Source organism: Leuciscus leuciscus (assembly GCF_965113295.1).
Source record: "Leuciscus leuciscus genome assembly, chromosome: 3".
Lineage (NCBI taxonomy): Eukaryota > Metazoa > Chordata > Actinopteri > Cypriniformes > Leuciscidae > Leuciscus > Leuciscus leuciscus.
Genome location: NC_138727.1, coordinates 7,250,311 through 7,270,508, shown reverse-complemented (window position 1 = coordinate 7,270,508; position 20,198 = coordinate 7,250,311). Strand labels below are relative to the sequence as shown.

The following is a 20,198-nucleotide window of genomic DNA, read 5'->3' as shown; positions in this document are numbered from 1 at the left end:
TCAGCATCAGCTCATAGTCCATATAGTTACTAAAGGAATACAAAGTACAACAAAACCTAATCTGTCACTTGGCAAAATGTGGCCAGAAACATAACTTTAGCTTACTTTTGTATGTTTACTGTAGTAGCTACTGTTTCTATTTCTAAGCCGTGTGGAGAACCAGTGGAGAAGTATTGTTTTGGTGTGTATGTGTGTATGGTATTAGTGATGATTTCCAGGGACAGTGATGAGTCTTGGCTGAAGGAGCTGTGAGGGCTAACAGGCACAGGAACAGACAGGCCCCTTTAACCCTGGCAGAGGTGTCAGACTTGACATGCAATTAAATACACCTATTTCCACCCATCAAACACCTTCCTGGGTCCAGCCTGAACCATCTGCTACATCAGCTGGCCCATGCCTGCCGAGCACCACAGAGAGGATTATTGTAAATGTGTGTGAGTAGAAAGTATCCAATGATTCCTGTGAAAATGCTTTTGTTCCTGTATGAAACACATGGCCATTAGTTTCCTTTGGCAGGACATACTCACTATGTCACTTTTGCATCAGTGTTCATTAATACCAAAGCAAGTCTCTTTACATTTCTAGTTCTTGAGGTTGTTGTCCGCAGTAAGAGATATAAAGAATACACATATACAATATATGTATAATATTCTATCTATTTTTACTGAAATAATTATAATATATAACAAAGATTATAAAATAATTAAATGTATAAAAAATATTGAATATTAACTAATATAATAATTAACAAATCCATTTTTGAAAATAAAAAATAAAGTAATATTAAATAAAAAAGACTAAATTAATAATGTTGATAGCAATAACAAAGACCAATTTAATGCTAGTCAGCTAGTGCTCAAAAACCTGCTTGAACAGTGGGAAGAAATATGAAAAATTGATTTAAAGGCTGATCAATAACTAAGCCTATATTTGTGATGTGGTTACAGCTTTGTGTGGCCACTGGGCAGGAGGTGATGCTGTAAGGGAAGGACATAGTAATAAGGAGTAATTGAACGCTGGAGGAGAACTTTAGATGAACAAGTAAGGAATAATTGACGACGGGCCGCTGAGTTTTTAGAAAAATAACGCACACCCGAGGTGGTAATGCAGCCACGACACGAAGCGGAGTGTGCATTATTTGTCAATAATATGGCCATTAGTATACTAAGGTTACGCCTCAAAACATTGTTCAGATCATGCAATTCAAGACATTTGTCGGGTTTTTGTCCTTAAAATGCTCTTGTGTGTAGGACTAATTTCTTACACGTCTAATTCCATCATTTTAGTTATGAAGGCTTAAGTCACTGATAGCAGACTAATGCAGTTATTAATGCAGTTATATAATGCAGAGAGAGAGAGAGAGAGAGAGAGAGAGAGAGATTAAGCATTTGTGAACAGTGTTCAGCAGCAGCGTCTTTACTAATAGAGAAACTGTAAGTTTATCTGATCCAAGAACAGCGTTGTCATTCGCTAGTGATAAATGTCATGTAGCTTTTAAGTTGTTAAAGTTTTTTACTGATAAAAAATCATCAGATCAGTGCTGACAACATGTTTCTGTGCGAGTGTGTGTCCGTACTGTATGTGTGCGCGTTTGAGTGGGCGAGAGAGCGGGAGAAAGAGAGTGTATGCTTTCCGTAACATAAAACGTAATTTTGTAGCAAAGAAATGTAAATAATTTGTTGTTTTTATCCTATTGTTTACTATATTTATTTGCTTGGTCAGTGTCGTTGTGTGTTTTGGTTCTTTTGCTGTTGTAGTCTGTAAGGACCTTTGAAATAACTGAAATCATTTGGCGGAGTGATATGTTATGTGGTCAATCCCAGCCTGGAACTACTTTAGCCGTGCGTTTCCCTGAAAATAATTGCAAACTGTAGAACGTTCGTCAACCAATCAGATTGAAGCATTCAACTGCCCCATAGTATAAGTGGCAAATAAATGGAACGCTCCTAAAATGAACTCTGCTGTTTTAAGACATTCCACAATTAAAAAAAAAAGTAATTCACAGCATCAAACTACAACAGCATTAAGAAAAAAATAAACAAATCCATTTATTTTAATGAATAAGAGAGTAAAATAATAGTTATGTTATGTTGTAAAGTTAACACAAAAAGATACACACGCACACACGCACGCACGCACACACACACACACACACAAACACACACACACACTCCCCGCTGTGCGCAAGGAGCCTCTGCCTATTGTACTTAATGTTGTGGGCATGTCTATTCCATTGACTCCTGGAATTCCTGCATGGAATCGCTGCCAAGAGAAACTAAATGAATAAAGCCTACTGTGCTACTCATGGAGGACTCATTCATGGCAGGACTAATTTACTTCACAGACAAATGAGGACACCTTTTATTTGCCCTTTTCCCCACGTCATTTAAGTAATGACATTGTTGGACCATGGAGATCAGGACCACAGGGGGGAAAAAACACAAATTTCTGGTGAATCCATCTTAATATGAACACGAATACAAGCATATGCTCAGGGTGAGACTAGAAACCCAAGATGTAAATACTTCTTCATCCATCAAGTTGACAATTTTTGAGAAAAGAGACAAGTTTGTCTTGTGGTGGGCAGCACACTTTTAAGAGTTGTTTCTTTACTCAAAACTATGTTCAGAAAGAAGTCCTAAAAAGTTTTTGTTTCCAAAGTATTCGTATAAATGTAGCTGTCTAAAACTGGAATCCGAAAACTTGTTCTTTCTTCCCTTTTAACATAACTTTTAGAACTGCATGTACAATCAAAGTAACATTAAAAAATCCCTGAGATCTGTGAGTAAGGATCTGTATGACATCAATACAAAGCTAACGGAGAACCCAACCAGGACTGATGGGGTGACAGAGGAAAACATTACTGCTGATGTCATTATAATGCCCCTCATCATCTAGCTCAGTCTTGATGGTACAACAAATCTCTTTTTTCTCTCTTACAAATGGCAAGCCTTTACTGAAGCACCTCTCAAATGTCTGAGTCACCTTTTACTCAATTCTGTCGGTCTGTTATTCCACGACAACAACCAATACAACTTTATGTACCCATAAGTAGGATAATTTCGCAGTGAGGTCTTGTATCACCCTGAAGAGGTTTCTTTTGCATAACAATCTGCTGACTGTACACTATCCCATAGCCTTTTTATGGGATAAAATAAATCTCCTTTATTTTGCCCCCCTTTTTATAACTGCAGACACCACTTACCCCCCAGTTTGGGAACCACTGGTCTATATGATTGCAAAGCATATGCACATACAGTATTTGGTGATTTTATATGAATCCTATTTAGCATTACAATAAGATAATTTTTTACTTTTACTTGGAATTAGTAGGTAGATCTGGTATGGAAATGGGTAAATAAGTACAATAGCATCATTATGGTACAGTGATGATGTTAAATTGAATACGGTACTTTCATAAATTCATAAAATATGCTATAAGTAACAACCATGCTGTCTATCATATTATCATAGTATTTCAAAGAAAAAAGAAAGAAAGATATTTTTCAGCATAATTACTCCAGTCTTCAATGTCACATGATCCCTCAGAAATCATTCTAATATGCTGATTTGGTGCTCAAGAAACATTTCTTATTATTATCAGCATTGAAAACAATTGTACTGCTTAATATTTTTGTGGAAACCGTAATACTTTTTTTTACAGGAATCTCTGATTAATAGAAAAAAAAAAGAAGAAAAAAAAGTATTTATTTGAAATAGAATAAAAACATTTACTGCAGTTTTTGATCAATTATATGAATCCATGATGAATCAATGTGTAAATTTCTTTTTCAATTACAAAAACAAACAAAAAAACACTTTCCAGGTTCCCCTTCGAGGGAACTCGCACTGCGTCGTCGTCGTGACGACACTTTGGGGAACGCCCTTAGCGTAACGCATCTGAATCATGAATGAAATCTGTCCAATCCTGATTGGTGCTGCGTCATGACGTAGTAGTAGATGACGGCATAACCGGAAGATACAAAGGGACGCTGGCACAAACACACGTTAGCTTTTTGCTCTTCAGCAAGCGCTCTGTGTGAAATTGTTTGTCCTATTTGGTGTTGTTTGTCCCAAATAACGTCTGCATTACAATATAGAATCTAGTGGCTCGGATCTCGCGTTTGCCGAGGCAGCGCGTAGGTTGCGGGGCTACTCTGCAATAAAGATTCTGTGTGGGTGCGAGGCATGCACAGTCAGCTCCTGAGGGTGCTGGCTGTGTGTTCATTGAGAAATATCTTGACGCACACAGCCGTGCGTTTCGGGTGTTTCAGCCTCGCGCCCGTTGGCTTTCTTCTCGAGAGATGAAAGCCAAATATATTGTGAACGACTCGAATCTCGCGTTTGCCGAGGCAGCGCGTAGATTACGAGTCTGCTATAAAAGGGACACACGCCACGCGATCTGTGAAATAATATTGTTTGGGTGCGAGGCATTCACAGTCAGCTCCTGAGGGTGCGGGCAGTGTTCATTGAGAAATATCTCGACGCGCGTGCATAGAAAACAGCCGTGCGCTGTCGGATGTTTCAACCTCGCACCTGTTGACTTTCTTCTCGAGGGATGAAAGCCGATATATTGTGACGGCTCGAATCTCGCGTTTGCCGAGGCAGCGCGTAGATTACGAAACCGTATAAATAAATATTAAACAGTATTGTCTGGTGATTATGGCTGCATTTAATTATGTGGAATTAAAATGATGGAATATTATCTGACTTTGAGAAGTTAGATATTTTAATTCAGCCTACCATCCAGACAGTGTTTCACTTATCCAGTGTTTTTGGCTGCATTTAATTTTGAGGAATTAAAATGTTGAGCCTCGCACCGACAGGTGCAAAAAGAGAGTGTCGCCTCCCGCGCCCCTCCCGAGGGAGCCTGGCAAAGGAGGCGGCGCTCTCGCGGCAAGCCTTCTGAGCCTAAGGTCGTTCTGAGGACCGTCCTTCAGGCAAAGAAGGCTTCCGCCAAGCGGTCCTAGCTGCGGCCGGACCGCTGAGAGCTGTCCCCCCCGGGGTGGAGCGATTGAGGTCGCCTCCTTCCCGGAGCTCTCGGGAAATCAGTGCTGTGTTCCCGCCGTCCAGCACGCTTCGGGCCACACTGATTTCCTGCGTACGCACGCCGCTCCAGCCACCTCTTGAAAGACCTGTGGCTGGGCAGCGAACGCGTTCGCGCAGCCGAAAATCATTCTCGACTGCTCCCTGCCGGTCAGCCGCTTCAGGGGGTCGGGAACGAGGCTCGGTTGACACCCGAGGCCAGCCTCGAGAGGCTGGTTCCCTTAGTAGATTATCTCGGCGCATGGTCATGCCTTCCGAATATATCTGCGTGGGCCCTGCGTACTGTAGAGCTGGGTTACAGACTGCAGTTCAGCTCCCCTCCTCCGAAGTTCAACGGGGTGGTCTGGACTGTGGTCGGCCCAGAGCAGGTTCGGGTTATGGAACAGGAAGTTCAATCCCTGTTGGTCAAGGAGGCCATAGAACGTGTTCCTCTGCCAGACAGGGAGTCCGAGTTCTACAGCCGGTACTTCATAGTTCCCAAGAAGGATGGGGGGTTGCGTCCAATAATAGATCTCAGGCACTTGAATCGTTCTCTGAGGAGATTCAGGTTCAAGATGCTCACAATTCCAGCCATCGTGAGTCAGATCCAGTTCGAGGACTGGTTCGTCACGATAGATCTGAAGGACGCATACTTCCATATTTCCATCCTTCCATGTCACAGGAAGTTCCTGAGGTTCGCTTTCGGGGGCGAAGCGTACCAATATCGGGTTCTTCCCTTTGGCCTAGCTCTCTCCCCTCGCACCTTCACCAAGTGCATGGATGCAGTGCTGGCTCCGCTGAGACTCCAGCGCATCCGAGTACTAAATTACATAGACGACTGGCTAATATTAGCCAGGTCGCGCGAGATGGCAGTTCGACATCGAGATGTCGTTCTGGCCCATATCAGGTGCCTGGGGTTGAGACTCAACACAAAAAAAGAGTGTGTTGACGCCCTCCCAGAGGACTACGTTCCTGGGAGTTGTATGGGACTCCACGACGATGCGGGCACAAATGTCTCCCGCACGCGTGGAATCCATACGGCGATGGTCTCCAGAGCAAAGCTAGGCCACAACCTCACTGTGAAGCAGTTTCAGAGACTGCTGGGGCTCATGGCAGCAGCGTCCAACGTCATTCCTTTTGGCCTGCTACACATGAGACCCCTACAGTGGTGGTTGAGAGCAAAGGGGTTTTCCCCGAGGGGAAATCCGTTCCGTATGATCAGGGTAACGCGCAAATGCCTTCGTTCTCTTGTCATATGGAGGAAACCTTGGTTCCTGTCCCAGGGACCGGTACTGGGAGCATCATGTTGCCAGAAAACCGTTTCAACAGATGCCTCCCTCACTGGTTGGGGCGCGGTCATGGACGGCCGCTTTGCGAGAGGTCTGTGGGAGACCCGGCATTCTTCCTGGCACATCAACTGCCTGGAAATGCTGGCGGTCTACAAAGCTCTGAGGAGCTTTTTCCCAGACCTCCGCGGCCACCATGTCCTGATACGCTCGGACAGCACTTCTGTAGTCGCGTATCTGAATCCTCAGGGGGGTCTGAGGTCGCGCCCTCTATGCAGACTGGCACACCAGATCCTTCTGTGGTCCCAGGGGAAACTGTCGTCTCTCAGAGCGATGTACGTCCCCGAGGACCAAAATCAGGGAGCAGACGTCCTGTCGAGGCAGGGGCTGAGGCCCGGGGAGTGGCGACTCCACCCAGAGGTGGTGGAAGCCATGTGCGTGAGATTCGGCCCAGTGGAAGTGGATCTGTTCGCGTCTCAAGAGACGTCCCACTGTCCACTGTGGTTCTCTCTCAGGCATCCAGCTCCGCTGGGGCTGGACGCCATGATGCAGACGTGGCCGAGGCTGCGTCTGTACGCATTTCCCCCGATCGCTCTGCTCCCGGGAGTCCTGGAGTATGGTTCTCGGACATTGTAGCACTGCTGGACGGCCTTCCGTGGCAGGTCCCTCTGAGGAGGGATCTGCTGTCGCAGGCAGGGGGCACAATATTTCACCCCCGGCCAGAGCTGTGGAACCTCTGGGTCTGGCCCCTGAGGGGGCTCGGTACCTAGAGGCTGGCCTGTCAGCAGATGTTGTCGAGACCCTACTCAGCTCCAGGGCTCCTTCTACCAGGAGACTGTACAGCCTGAAGTGGAATGTGTTTTCCACTTGGTGTAGAGAGCGTGAGGTGGACCCAGTTAACTGCCCAGTGGCTTCAGTGCTGGAGTTCCTCCAAGATCGTTTCTCCGCCGGTCTTACCCCGTCCACACTTAAGGTGTATGTGGCTGCCATTGCGGCTTTCCACTCGCCTGTAGGTGATGGGCCCTTGGGGAGGCACCATCTGGTTGTACGTTTCCTCCGTGGGGCTCGGAGGATGAGGCCTGCGGCTCGCTCCAGAGTCCCAACCTGGGACCTGGCGGTGGTACTTGAGGGGTTGGCTGAGGCCCCCTTCGAGCCACTGGAGTCGGCTGAGGCAAAGAACCTGACCCTTAAGGTGGCCTTTCTCCTTGCTATCACTTCTCTGAGGAGAGTGGGGGATCTCCAGGCCTTGGCGATATCGCCAACTTGCCTGGAGTTTGCCCCTGGCGGAGTTAAGGCCATCTTACATCCTAGACCGGGCTATGTGCCCAAGGTGCCATCTAATGTGGCACGGTCAGTGGTTCTTCAGGCCTTCCATCCTCCACCTCATGTGACGGCGGAAGAGGGGAGACTTCACCTGCTCTGCCCAGTCAGAGCCCTTAGGGTTTATTTGGAGAAGTCTTCTCAATGGAGGAAGTCAGACCAGTTGTTGGTGTGCTTTGGTTCACCTAAGAAAGGGCTGCCTGCATCTAAGCAGACAATCAGCAATTGGATTGTCCAGGCTATAGCCACGGCTTATCAGGTGCGCAATTTGCCTTCACCTATGGCCGTGAGGGCACATTCCACCAGGGGCATGGCCTCCTCGGTGGCCCTCCTTTCTGGCGTCTCGCTTCAGGAGATCTGCGAGGCGGCCGGGTGGGCCACCCCGCACACCTTCATACGCTTCTACAGTCTGCAACTCCCTGTGACGCCTGGCGCCAGAGTGCTCGCGTCCTAAGTGTGCCTGGTCTCCCAGCTTCACACTAGGGCGGGCGTGATTACGGTGTGGCATAGTGGGCATTACGTTCCCCAAAGTGTCGTCACGACGACGACGCAGTGCGAGTTCCCTCGAAGGGGAACGTCTCGGGTTACGACTGTAACCCTTGTTCCCCGAGAAGGGAACGAGACACTGCGTCTCGTCGCCACACCTATCACGGGCAGAGCGCTTGCTTCATCGCAAAGGAGCTAACGTGTGTTTGTGCCAGCGTCCCTTTGTATCTTCCGGTTATGCCGTCATCTACTACGTCATGACGCAGCACCAATCAGGATTGGACAGATTTCATTCATGCTTCAGATGCGTTACGCTAAGGGGGTTCCCCAAAGTGTCGTCACGACGACGACGCAGTGCGAGTTCCCTCGAAGGGGAACAAGGGTTACAGTCGTAACCCGAGACGTTTTCTCTACACTAAAAACACACCATAGTACCATAGTACTTGTTTTGTAAAATAACATTTTGGTTAATCAAATATAAGACAACATCTAAATTTCCTTTCTTGCTTAGACTCCCTCGTTCCTTCTAATGGACTAACACTTATAAAAAATATATTTTATTCATATAAAATATATAATAGGCCCAAATATGTGTGATCATTTCCACAATGTACAATGACACAAATGATTTCTGTGCTGCTGTGAATCACTATCATCTCTTTAATATAAAACCCTTTTCATCAAATTGATTATCCGGTTCTTTTGGATTTCTCAGCGAGCAGCGAGGCATCACCTGCTGGTGAGACACAGGTGGAAGAGATTTGTATTAAGCAGACAGAGGATTTAATGACTTGTCCCAGTCAATTTCCTGCAGCCGTTCTCTTCTTATAACCCTGAAAAGAGTTTTGCACTTAATGTAGCCCAGCTACATTAACAGCTCATGTCGCCTGATCCTGTAGACGGGATACAGATAAACAGCTTGACAGAACATACGCTGATACTCTTCTTGATGAATGCTTATGCATGCACTGAGTATGGGAAATTTTATCTAACAACCACTGTCGGAAATATTAGAGGAGTTACAAGCAATGCTAGTCACTATACACTAAGGAATATGCTGAGATCTTTACTATTTAAAGGCGAAGTATGTAGTCTGTGACTGCGACACTAGAAGCACCTAGCGGGATTACAAAAATAAAGCATATTTTGCAAACGCCCCTTTTGCACGCCATGTCTTCCCAAATCACAAACACAGCTTTTACGGCTGCTCGTGAAGGCATGTCTCAACAGGTACAAGTAGACTATACTTTCAATAAAAGACCCAACATATTAGGAGTTATTTTAGCTGTGTTGCTATGTGTCATTAAAAAAGCAATTGAGCTAACATTCTGTCTAGAGCGAACACGAGCGTCTTGCTTACAATAGACATTTACTCATTTTTGACATGACATGCCACAACTGTTTGAGGCTGTCTACACTGGACAGTGGACACGTCAAAGTAAACAATAAAAACATGCATGATGATGCTGTATGGTACTGAAGCGTCCATTGTAGCGCGTTGTATTGTAATGCCCCGTTCGCTTGTATTTGTTCATGACCTGTTTAATCTTTAAAGGTCTGTAACCGAAGCTGAATGTCTTTTTACATTGTAATGCGTCGGTCATTGTCCCACACTGGCTAAACCGCCTCTGGCTCCGCCTGCTAGAGTAGCCACACCCAAAACTCTTGCTATTGGTTGCGGTCGTAAGTGATTGACAGGTCTGAATGGACCGCTCTCAGTGTTTCGATGGTGCCTGGAGGGCTCAGTGTTTTCACTATCTGGGGAGATAACCCCATGAATAGTAGTCAATGTAAAATAAGCTGGGTTAAGAGAATGTATTATAACATAAAGAAAAAACGTACATACTTCACCTTTAACCCCTTAACTGTCACCATCTCTCTAGTGGGCCGCTTGCCGCTTTTTTATTGCCTTTTTATCACATATTTTAGAAATAATCATCATATATAAACACTCAAAATTCATCCTTAAAATTGGACATTGCGTTACCCTGGAAACAGTACTTTAAAATCTTTTAGCGGGCTCCCCCTAGTGGTGGTGTCATGTTTCATATTGAAAAATGTGTTTTATCATCAAAACTTTTGTGACAAAACACATTTTCGTCAGAAAGGTCTGAGAATCAAGGTTCTATATATATATATATATATATATATATATATATTTTTAGTACAGTACATTTGCTAAATTTAAACCTCTATAACCTTTTTACACCTCAATTTTTTGATGTGCTTTCCAAAGCATTCATGAATTACAGTCATTTCATTTTGGATAGTGCATTTTCACATCTATGCTCAAAAAGAAGGGTGACAGTTAAGGGAAGCTCTACTGACAGCATCTGTGGCATCAATTATCACTAAACAATTTCGAATTATCCCAGTGTTAGTACAAATTAAAAAAAGTCTGTAATGCAAAATTTTTTTTTTTTTTAAATAAAAAAAGCTTTAATATGAGCTTAAATACTTTCAGCTCAGGAACTAGCTACAGTACATCAAGTCTCCATTTCCTTTCTATACCAAATTAAATTAATTATAACATTTTAGAACACATTAACATGAAACTGGTTTCAATTTTCAAAACTGTAAATAGTTCAGTTTAAACATTTATTTGGTTTAAATGATGCTGCAGTGCTTGCAATAATATCATTTAGAGACATTTCTTCACACAGCCGTGAAATGAAACTGCACTATTAATTAGTTACTGTCACAAAACATCTGGGTATTCTGATTCTTGATAAACATTCATCTTCTGTGTGGTTTTGATGTATTTTGAGTGTTATAACATTTAATGAACAGCATCTCTGAGCCTTTGTATTGACTCTGTTCAGAAATCAGACACAGATGTCCACAGAACACACGCTGTGATACCTCGCAGTCATTGAAATTATCATTCATTCCATGTCGGTCATCTTTGTAAAGGAATAATATGTGCATCGTTTTCCAAGGCGCCCCTCATACGCATTAAATATTTTGGAATACTAAATACGGCCAACCATATTTGACACTGATATATGCATTTGTTCTTTTTTTGTTCTATTTTTATTAATTATTTTTATTATCTGTGTCTTGTCACTGCCATTCTGTTTGTGCTGTGGAAGCTTCTGTCACCAAAACATGTGAAAATATGTGAATAAAGCTCTTTCTGATTGTGATTCTGATAAGTAAGTACATTATGCTGTAAATAAATTATCTAAAGCTTCTTATGACAGGATGCATTTACTTAGTAAACAGCTGCATAATATATCAAGATTTGTTTTACATTTTGAATGTAAGTGTATTTTGTCTTACATGCACCAGAAAAATGTTGTCACTTCTTTTTAACTGTTAAATCTGTCAGTGCACTAAGAACAATTTACACTTGTATTAAAGATTCATTTCTCTAAAAGACTCAATATCTTATGCAGTGTTGCTTCTCTAGTAAAGTTATCTTGTTTGACTCTTGTTGGATTTTTTGATTTTTAACTGAAAAAAATTGACTGCATGAAATAAATTTACACAAAACACTTAAAATACATTTTTTAAATTAGATGTTCTATATAAAATAAACATAAAAGCTTATGTGAAGCTTATTATTCTACACAGTCATTTCACTAAATGTAATTTATTAAAAGTTTTAACGTTTTAACACAATACTAGGATCATAATTAGTGTTCCCTGCACGAAATAGCTTATTTGTGACCCTGGACCACAAAACCAGTCTTATGGGTAATTTCTTTAAAATTGAGATGTATACATCACCTGAAAGCTGAATACATAATCTTTCCATTGATGTATGGTTTGTTAGGATAGGACAATATTTGGCCGAGATACAACTATTTGAAAATCTGGAATCTGAGGGTACAGAAAAATCTAAATATTGAGAAAATCGCCTTTAAAGTTGTCCATTTCTATTGGCGATAGTGCTGCATCCATTCACAAAAATAAATGTTTTATATATTTAAGGTGGGAAATTTACTAAATATCTTCATGGAACATGATCTTTACTTAATATCATGATGATTTTTGGCATAAAAGAAAAATCTATAATTTTGACCCATACAATGTTTTGTTGGCTATTGCCACAAATATACCCGTGCAACATAAGACTGGTTTTGTGATCCAGGGTCACATTTCTACTATTGAAAATACAACGTGGTCTACCACTGATTACCATGGTAGTTTCTGCCCGAAATACTTACGTTTCAAAATCAAGTCAAGTCACATTTATTTATATAGCACTTTATATGCAATTGAACAATTCATAGTCATAAACAGGAAAAATGAAAGTGTTAATGTTGCAAAATTTCATCAATCATGAAACAACTTTGATTCAGCTAAAGCAGCTCAACAGAAAACTGAATATTATTACTCAGTTCAGCTCAGTAACAGTGTAGCTTAGATGTCCATCAATAATGAAATTAATTCAATTAAGCTATAAAGCAGCTCTAGAGAAGGCGATAGTTTCATTATTGATCAGAGAGAAGAAACAATTTCTGCCAAATTTTTGCCTATTTAAAGATGACCTAGTATGCCCTTTTTCAAAGTCTTAATTTTGTTTTTTGGGCTCTACTAGAATAGGGTTTCATGCTTCCACACATTTTACATTATTGCCATAGCAGTCTGACTTTAAAGCGTTCTGTTTCGTTCCTGTCTTAATGAAGCCCCTCCTTCCAAAAAGTGCAATGTACTCTGATTGGTCAGCTGGACCAGTGTGCTGTGATTGGTCACCCGCTTTGAGCTTGTTTTGGAAATGTCACGCCCCTTACCATAACTGCGAGTTAACCCCCTGAGGTCGGCTATCGCGCCGGCGCGTTTTTTTCTTATCAGTGCAAAAGAGACTCAAAATACTCTGTTGATTTTGATCTTACATAATTGTGTAATACACCATTCAAAACTGTTAAATGTCTTCTTTTATTTGTGTGCGCTTTAAAAACAAAATGTTGTGTTTTTCGTAAAATAAAGAAAATAAACATGATGCGCGTTCTGCCGTCTCTCTCAATGTGAAACTCATTCTGAAACGCGACAGAAAATGACCTGTAACATAATGACCACACAGACTTGAAACGCATGTCTATACAACGCTTGGAGTCTCTATTTTTAAAGTATGTAAATTATATAAAAAACAAATATTCTCTGTTTAAGTAATCCGTATAAAAAGCAGCGGCATGTACAGTTTCTCAAACGCGTCCTAATTAACTCTAATGTGACCACGCCCATGCGCGCACGCGCGATTGACATGCAAATGATCCATGCGGAGGAACGCAGACCTGTAAACACCCTCATTACCTCAAAACAAAGAATCAGAGACTTCAGTAACTTACTCCTCTGCTTTTCATCGAGTTTGGAAGACTGTGTTTGTGCTGTGCTGTTTCACTTGGATTTACCTCAGAAGAATTAGAAGAACGCGATTTGAAGATGAGAAGATTTTTAACACACTACTAACGCAACTCAACCCGGCCCCGCCCCCTTCATTTTGTGAATTCCTTGGGCAGAAATTATTTAAATGAGGGATTTTGTGACGTCTATGTTCCTGGAAGAAAACTCAAGACTACAATCAAGGTGTTTCAGAGATTTCAGAAACAGTGCGCACTGATATCGAGAATAACTGCCTTTGGATTTAAGACTATACAAGCTTGAATAGGTCATTAAATAGTTCTCCTCATTATGTAAGTTTTCTTCTATACTGAAATATTTCTGAGAGCTGACCTTTCAGAGATTACTGAGAGGTGGTATAAAGCACTTTTAGACAATCCTTTGAACATCAGGCTCCTGCTTTGATTTCCAAATCCATCATGTCATTTAGAACAAGATTAAGGCCATTGAGAGTATAAGATGAAAACAAAGCAGCGGCCATAATGCTTTACTTACATGGCTGTTGCCTTTCTAATAGATGTAATTTATCTGCAAATCACACATTATGGTTTACTACATAATATCCCATTGCTATCATCACAGGATATTTCAGCATAACACAACAGCAAAATGTGATGCCATTAAAGTGCGGAATTTATAGGAATATGAGCTGAAATAATCAAGAGCAACACAGTATGCCACACTTACAGCTCAATGTATTCTGAGCCTTTCAAATCGTGTGGATCTTGCAGAAAACGCCCTAAGAGTCGGTCAGCTGCTGCTCTTTGCCTCTGATCTCTCAATGCCATCCTAAAAATGCCCCACAACAGAAAGCATGAGGCTGATTCCTGCCTTGCAGTGCCTTGTACCTTAAAATAATGTTTCCAAAATGGTTTCAGTGGTTCATCAACTTGTAACAGGGTGAACGGCACTGAAATGCATTCTGCATTCGCTTTGCGAATCTGTATCTGGATCTGTAGTTCGAATGAGACATAAGACCCTCCCTCTGGACGGAGGCTAAAGTTAAAAGTTTAGAGGCTAAAAGTTCCTGGTTACAGAACCACAAGATTTAAAAACTGTTTTGTACCAGCGGCAATCACTCTGTTAAACAAATGGTAAAATTATTTGCACAAAACGCACTAGCACTCTGGTCATGTACTGTTCTCTGTTCCTCCTTTTTTTCTTTTACTACTTGTTTTTATATGTTTTAATGTTTTGTGTGTTGCATGTTATGTTGTGGTCAACAGAGTTTTAAGGATGTCCTGCCTCTTAGACTGTAAAACTAGTTTGCCTACGGGTACCAATAAAGTAACCTAACCTAACCTATAACCTAACCTAAGAAACAACAAATTTGACTTGCTTTACGGCAAGCGTTACAGTAGCAAACAAAAAATAGCAAGCATTGTCATTATTTTGTTTTTCTGATGTCGCAATACATCATACTTTCATAAAATCATTGTTACATCGTTATTTCCAAAGCCGGTGCTGGATAAACAAATAGCGTGCGTGTGACGGTAGGCTGTGTTAAATTATTTACAACAGCGGTAATGGACAATTCCGCTTCCAACCTGTAGGGGGACCGAAGAGGAAAAGTGCTTGGGCTCACAGGTGCTTGGGGGGTGCGAGACGACCACCATTCAACCCGAAAAAAGTAATATAACTATTCCAATGACTCCGAAGCTGTTCGGTTAAGGTAAAAAAAGTTACTTAGTTCACCTTTAAACAGTCAACTAATCCCAGTCGACAGAGTCTTCTGTCTGAAGGCCAACAGTTCAGACTGGCATATCTTTACCAGGCGTTCCACCAACAGTAATATTCAGAACAATAAATGTATAGGCGAGATTCATACTAATACCTGCAGATAATAATATTCAGTGTTGGGCCAAATCCAAACCTAAACGATTCAATTAGCTGAGGATAATCACTTTCTGAGGGTAATCTGTAATCTCTATTCTTCAATAGAAATCCTAAAATAGTTTGCTAGTCTGTGTAGTCTTATCCCTTAATATATATAATTTATGCCTTAAATGATGTCTCTACTGAGCGACATGGTGATGGAAAAAAAAATATGAGATGCTAGAAAAACAAATTCATTTCAATGCGTTTTCATTCACTCGCATAAGTTTTACGTTCCTTCGGGAAACTTTGCGTACGCTCGCAAAACTTGTGTTCTTTGCAAGCGAACGCAAAGTTTCTCGGATGAACGCGGACATTTTGTGAGTGGACACAATATTTCTCGGGGGAATGCAAAACATTTGTGAGACAAGAACGCAAAAGCATTGACATCATTTTTCCTCTCTCACTATACCATCAATAGTGCCACTATACTAATCACTATAACAGCAAGATAAACCATTAGATTAGTAATATATCATACTTTGTAGTTAGCAAGGAAACCAGTGTATTTATAATAGTTATGAATATATTGAGTTAGCTTTTATTTTAATAAAACATTTTAGTCCATTATTAGTTTATAAATTTTTTATTTTAGTTTAGGGGTTTTATTTATTAGTTATATATTTATTTTTATATCAGTTTTATATTTTTACTTAAACTTTTTTATTTCAGTTAGTTGCCAAGACAATCTCTCAAATTTCCTTAAAATTTTTTAAGATTAACTTTTTTTATCTAATATTTCTATATTAATTTTTTTCATTCAACTTTATTTCAATTACCGAAAATGATTTGTGATAATTGTAGTTAACAACACCAACAATCTTAATGCTGTCAGAATTCACACTACAATTTTATCAAGACTATATTAACTATGACATTACAAAACTATTAAATATGACATTGCATATTTCTGATTGTACTATAATTTGCAATAATATCAGTCATTAGTGTTTTAATCATGGGCTTAGATTCATTGAATAAAGAGATTTTCTCCTCTGTGTGCAAGGCTTCATATTATTAAACATTATGAGCTTTATGCCTTGACCTGGACGTCTGACCTTAAACAGTGAATCAATAAATACAGAATGGGAGCAAATGAGTTGCGGAGTTCTCTGATATACGGTTATTACAGCGAGAGGCAATAATGAACTCAATGGACTGAGAGTAATGACTCTTTCACTATCACTCATTGACTGACATTAAAACTTTGACACTGCCTTCACTTTTATTACCACAATTTCAGCACATTACAGAGGGAGAGGGTAAAATAATCAAAAGTTTGTCACAGGGCTCTATGAGTCCAAAATCAATAATTTGCCTAATTGTACATTTTATTTACATTTGTTAATTGAATCGTGAAGGTAGAAGTTTTCAGCATGACATTGTATAATCATTGTATAATGGCTTAGATTAAGCCAGGACTAGGCCTTAGTTCAATTAGGACATTTTGTCCCATTTTGTCCTGAAGTTGCTTTCAGTTAAAACAGCTCAAACATGCTTTTTAGTCTGGGACTAGCCTTGTCTGTGGTTACTAATATACATAATTATATAAGATTTATACAAATTCTCTGTGAAGTCCACTTAGCAGGACACTATCAGGTGATTGTTGAGAACAGCAGGACGTTCAATAACAGGAAGACCTCTGCAAATCAGCCTATCAGAGCTCATCTGAGATTGCTGCAATTTATGATTAATAATCAGCACACCTGGGTTAGAGGACAACTCCAACTACTTGTTCCAATCAAATTTTCTTGCAAGGGAAAAAAAAAAGTTTGTGGTTTTAGTCTTAATGTGCAGTTGTCCAACAGTTTGTATTCATTAAAAACCAATCAGTAGAAGCGCCACAGTTTTACCCAGGTTTGACACTGGATAATGGATAAAATGCATACACTGCAATTGAACGCATTAAACTTTTGATCCACACAAAATCTACAATAGAATGAAAAATCCTCAATTTGTGCCCTATACACGAAGCTCTTGCAGTTAGCTAACTAATGAGATTTCACCTAACAGAAATAATGTATTCAAATCATAAATGTGAGAGACGGAGATTCTCAACATCCATATGTTGCAGTGACCTCTCCTAGATGAAATGGAATTTCAATCTAGGATGGTTTGCAAATGTAGTCCAGTCCCCTGCCTACTAATCACAGCAAAGACTGTGTGTATTCACAAAGAGTATGTGTAATCACATGCATTTAGATGCGGAGAATAAGAAAGCTATGAGGACAATAAAGTTTAAGAAAGAGGTGATTACAAATTCAGATGTCAGATGAGTTCAGTTCGCTTTCGTTAGACCTCAGGAAATGTAAAAAGAAAGAAAAAAAATATATTATCTAGACTTTTATCTCCATAGGATAGAAAAATCACAAATGGGATCGTTTAAAGTCTAAACTGTTTCTCCTCGAAGCAGATCTCCAGCTTCTCATGAGAGAAGGCCTGTCAAGTTTCAGAAGAAATCTCTACAAACTGCTATGATCTGATTAAATACCAAAGTCTGCAAACAAACCTCAGAGAAACTCTATAAACTAAGAAATTTCTAGGGCGGGACATCCTGTCACTCACATGAGACTGACCAATAGCAGACCACAACCATCCAATCAATTTCCCATGAACAAAATCAAGCCCCACCATACATTTGTTTTCCTTCTTCACAAAGCTGTTTCACTCAGATATATGTTGCAATAGGGAAGGGGAAAAAAACTCTCAACTTCCATTTCAAGTCGACTTTAAATGCTGGTAAAACCTAATGATGCAAGTATCCTACAATAAAGTTGTAAGTAGTAAAATAATGTTTCGAATGTGTTAGTTAAACATCATTAAAGGATAATTGCGGTATTTAACACCTTGAGTCTATTTTGTAGTTTGTTATGGATTAACTAGAGTGGTGGACACAGAAATTTGGACGATGGGTCCTGTCTCGACTTTTTGACTCTTTTAAAATCGCCTTTGACCGCTTCAGAGTGGCTGTCTATGGGCATGCACGAACATGTCCTTAAAACAACCCTTAACATTCGTTTTCAAAACTGTGCAACTCACCAAGTGGTAAGTGGTGTTCGTTGATGATTAAAAACAAATATATCGGCGCAATGTATGATTTCAATCCGTGTTATTTGCTATAGTGGAACTATTTTTTCAGATACCTCACAACCGCGTATAAACATCCGCTCGATATTTGAGTCTGAAGCATTAGCACACTCCCGACCACTTGATGGCGACAACCACTTTGCCGTACAAGGACGCTGCGCGGAACTCGGTGTCTAGCGCATAGAGCACAGTTGCTCTGCTCACGCTAGCCTTCTGAGAGACGGAGAACTGAGCAAAACGACTACAACCAAATGTAAACAGCCCCCTTTTCCATTTCCGGTAGCGCAGTAATATCAACCAGCAATGAGTCCTCCAACAGAAATCAATGGGATTTTACAAAATGACATATAAAACACGACATAAACTGTATTTCGCTACGCTACTTGTTTTTAATCATCAACGAACACCACTAACCACTCGGTGAGTTGCACAGTTTTGAAAACGAACGTTAAGGGTTGTTTTAAGGACATGTTCGTGCATGCCCATAGACAGCCACTCTGAAGCGGTCAAAGGTGATTCTAAAAGAGTCAAAAAGTCGAGACAGGACCCATCGTCAAAATTTCTGTGTCCACCACTCTAGTTCATCCATAACAAACTATAATAGACTCAAGGTGTTAAATACCGGAATTATCCTTTAAATGTCATAGCAGAATGGGTAACCTAACTTGTGATTTGACATGAAGGAAAAGAAAAGAAACAACAACTTGATGCAAGTAATGCAGCAAGTAATATCTCAAACATCAAATGTAAAAACACATTTTACCTTTTGTGATTTAAGTGTCAAGTTTCACAGACAGGGCTTAGATTAAAGCCAGGATTAGGCCTTAGTTCAATTAGGGCATTGAAGTAGCTTTTATAAACGTACCTTAGAAAAAAAACATTAAAAAAAGATAATGCTTGTAGAGATAGTACAAGATCATGTTTTTACATTTCCTTCACTGTATGTGTGTAGGTTTAATATTTGAACTTGGCTGTGTTAAATTCAGGCGGGATTCCAAAATATGCCTTAAAGTGGAAGAGGTTAAAGGTCAGTATGTTTCACCGCTAGATGTCGCTTATTCAAAACAATAACAGAGTGAAACAGCTATACAATGACTTTTGACGTTTATACTGTATGGTGTTCGTAAACACTTATTCTGCCAGAAAACGCTTCAAACAAAAATCATCTTCCTGCCCTAGAGCAGAACAGTATACAACATTTCTCATATTATTCATGATATCCTGATATGTGAAAGCCAAAGAGTTCCTCTGAGCACCGACGAGTGTGACCGTGTATTTTCCCAAACAGTTAATATTCTGCTTATGCACACAGGAGCCTGCCTCTCATTAGGGGAGAGCAGGAGACAGGTAGATTAAAATTAATTGGTGTATGTTGTGGCAATCTCCACACATTCACAAAGCCTGGAGAAAGTGGGAGACTGCTGTCAAAACAGATACAGAGCAACACGGAGCCTGTGCCATTTATCAGCCTGCTACTACAGCCTTATCGGCTGAGGGGCCGAACCCAAGGGGCCTGAGTCTGACTCTGACTAGCAAGCAGCAAGTCTAAAGCTGCTGTGTGAGTCAATGAGCAGTGTGTGAACCATGAAACCATTTAAGAAATGATGGAAGTGAATGGATGATATTTAAGGCCTGTAATTAATAATTTTTCGACTTTAGTTGGGACTTTCAAGAGTCTTAACAATCCTCTTTTTATATGAAACTTGTTTGACCTATACTTAAAAAGTAAAACACAAAAATTAAAACCAATCATTTTAAATGCTACAAGTGAAT

At 40.6% G+C, this 20,198-nt stretch overlaps 1 protein-coding gene and 1 long non-coding RNA gene across 2 annotated transcripts in view; one reads left to right on the top strand and one right to left on the bottom strand.

Annotated features, from left to right (window-relative positions):
• LOC309494586 overlaps window positions 1-11,823 on the top strand; it is a 109,805-nt gene extending 97,982 nt beyond the window's left edge. The window contains exon 2 of the long non-coding RNA XR_014204386.1: window positions 11,779-11,823. This is a non-coding gene — a long non-coding RNA (uncharacterized lncRNA). The remainder of the gene's footprint in view (window positions 1-11,778) is intronic.
• The window catches only part of LOC309494418 (receptor tyrosine-protein kinase erbB-4-like), a 175,111-nt gene that overhangs the window by 87,293 nt on the left and 67,620 nt on the right, over window positions 1-20,198 (bottom strand). The gene's annotated exons all lie outside the window — the stretch shown is intronic.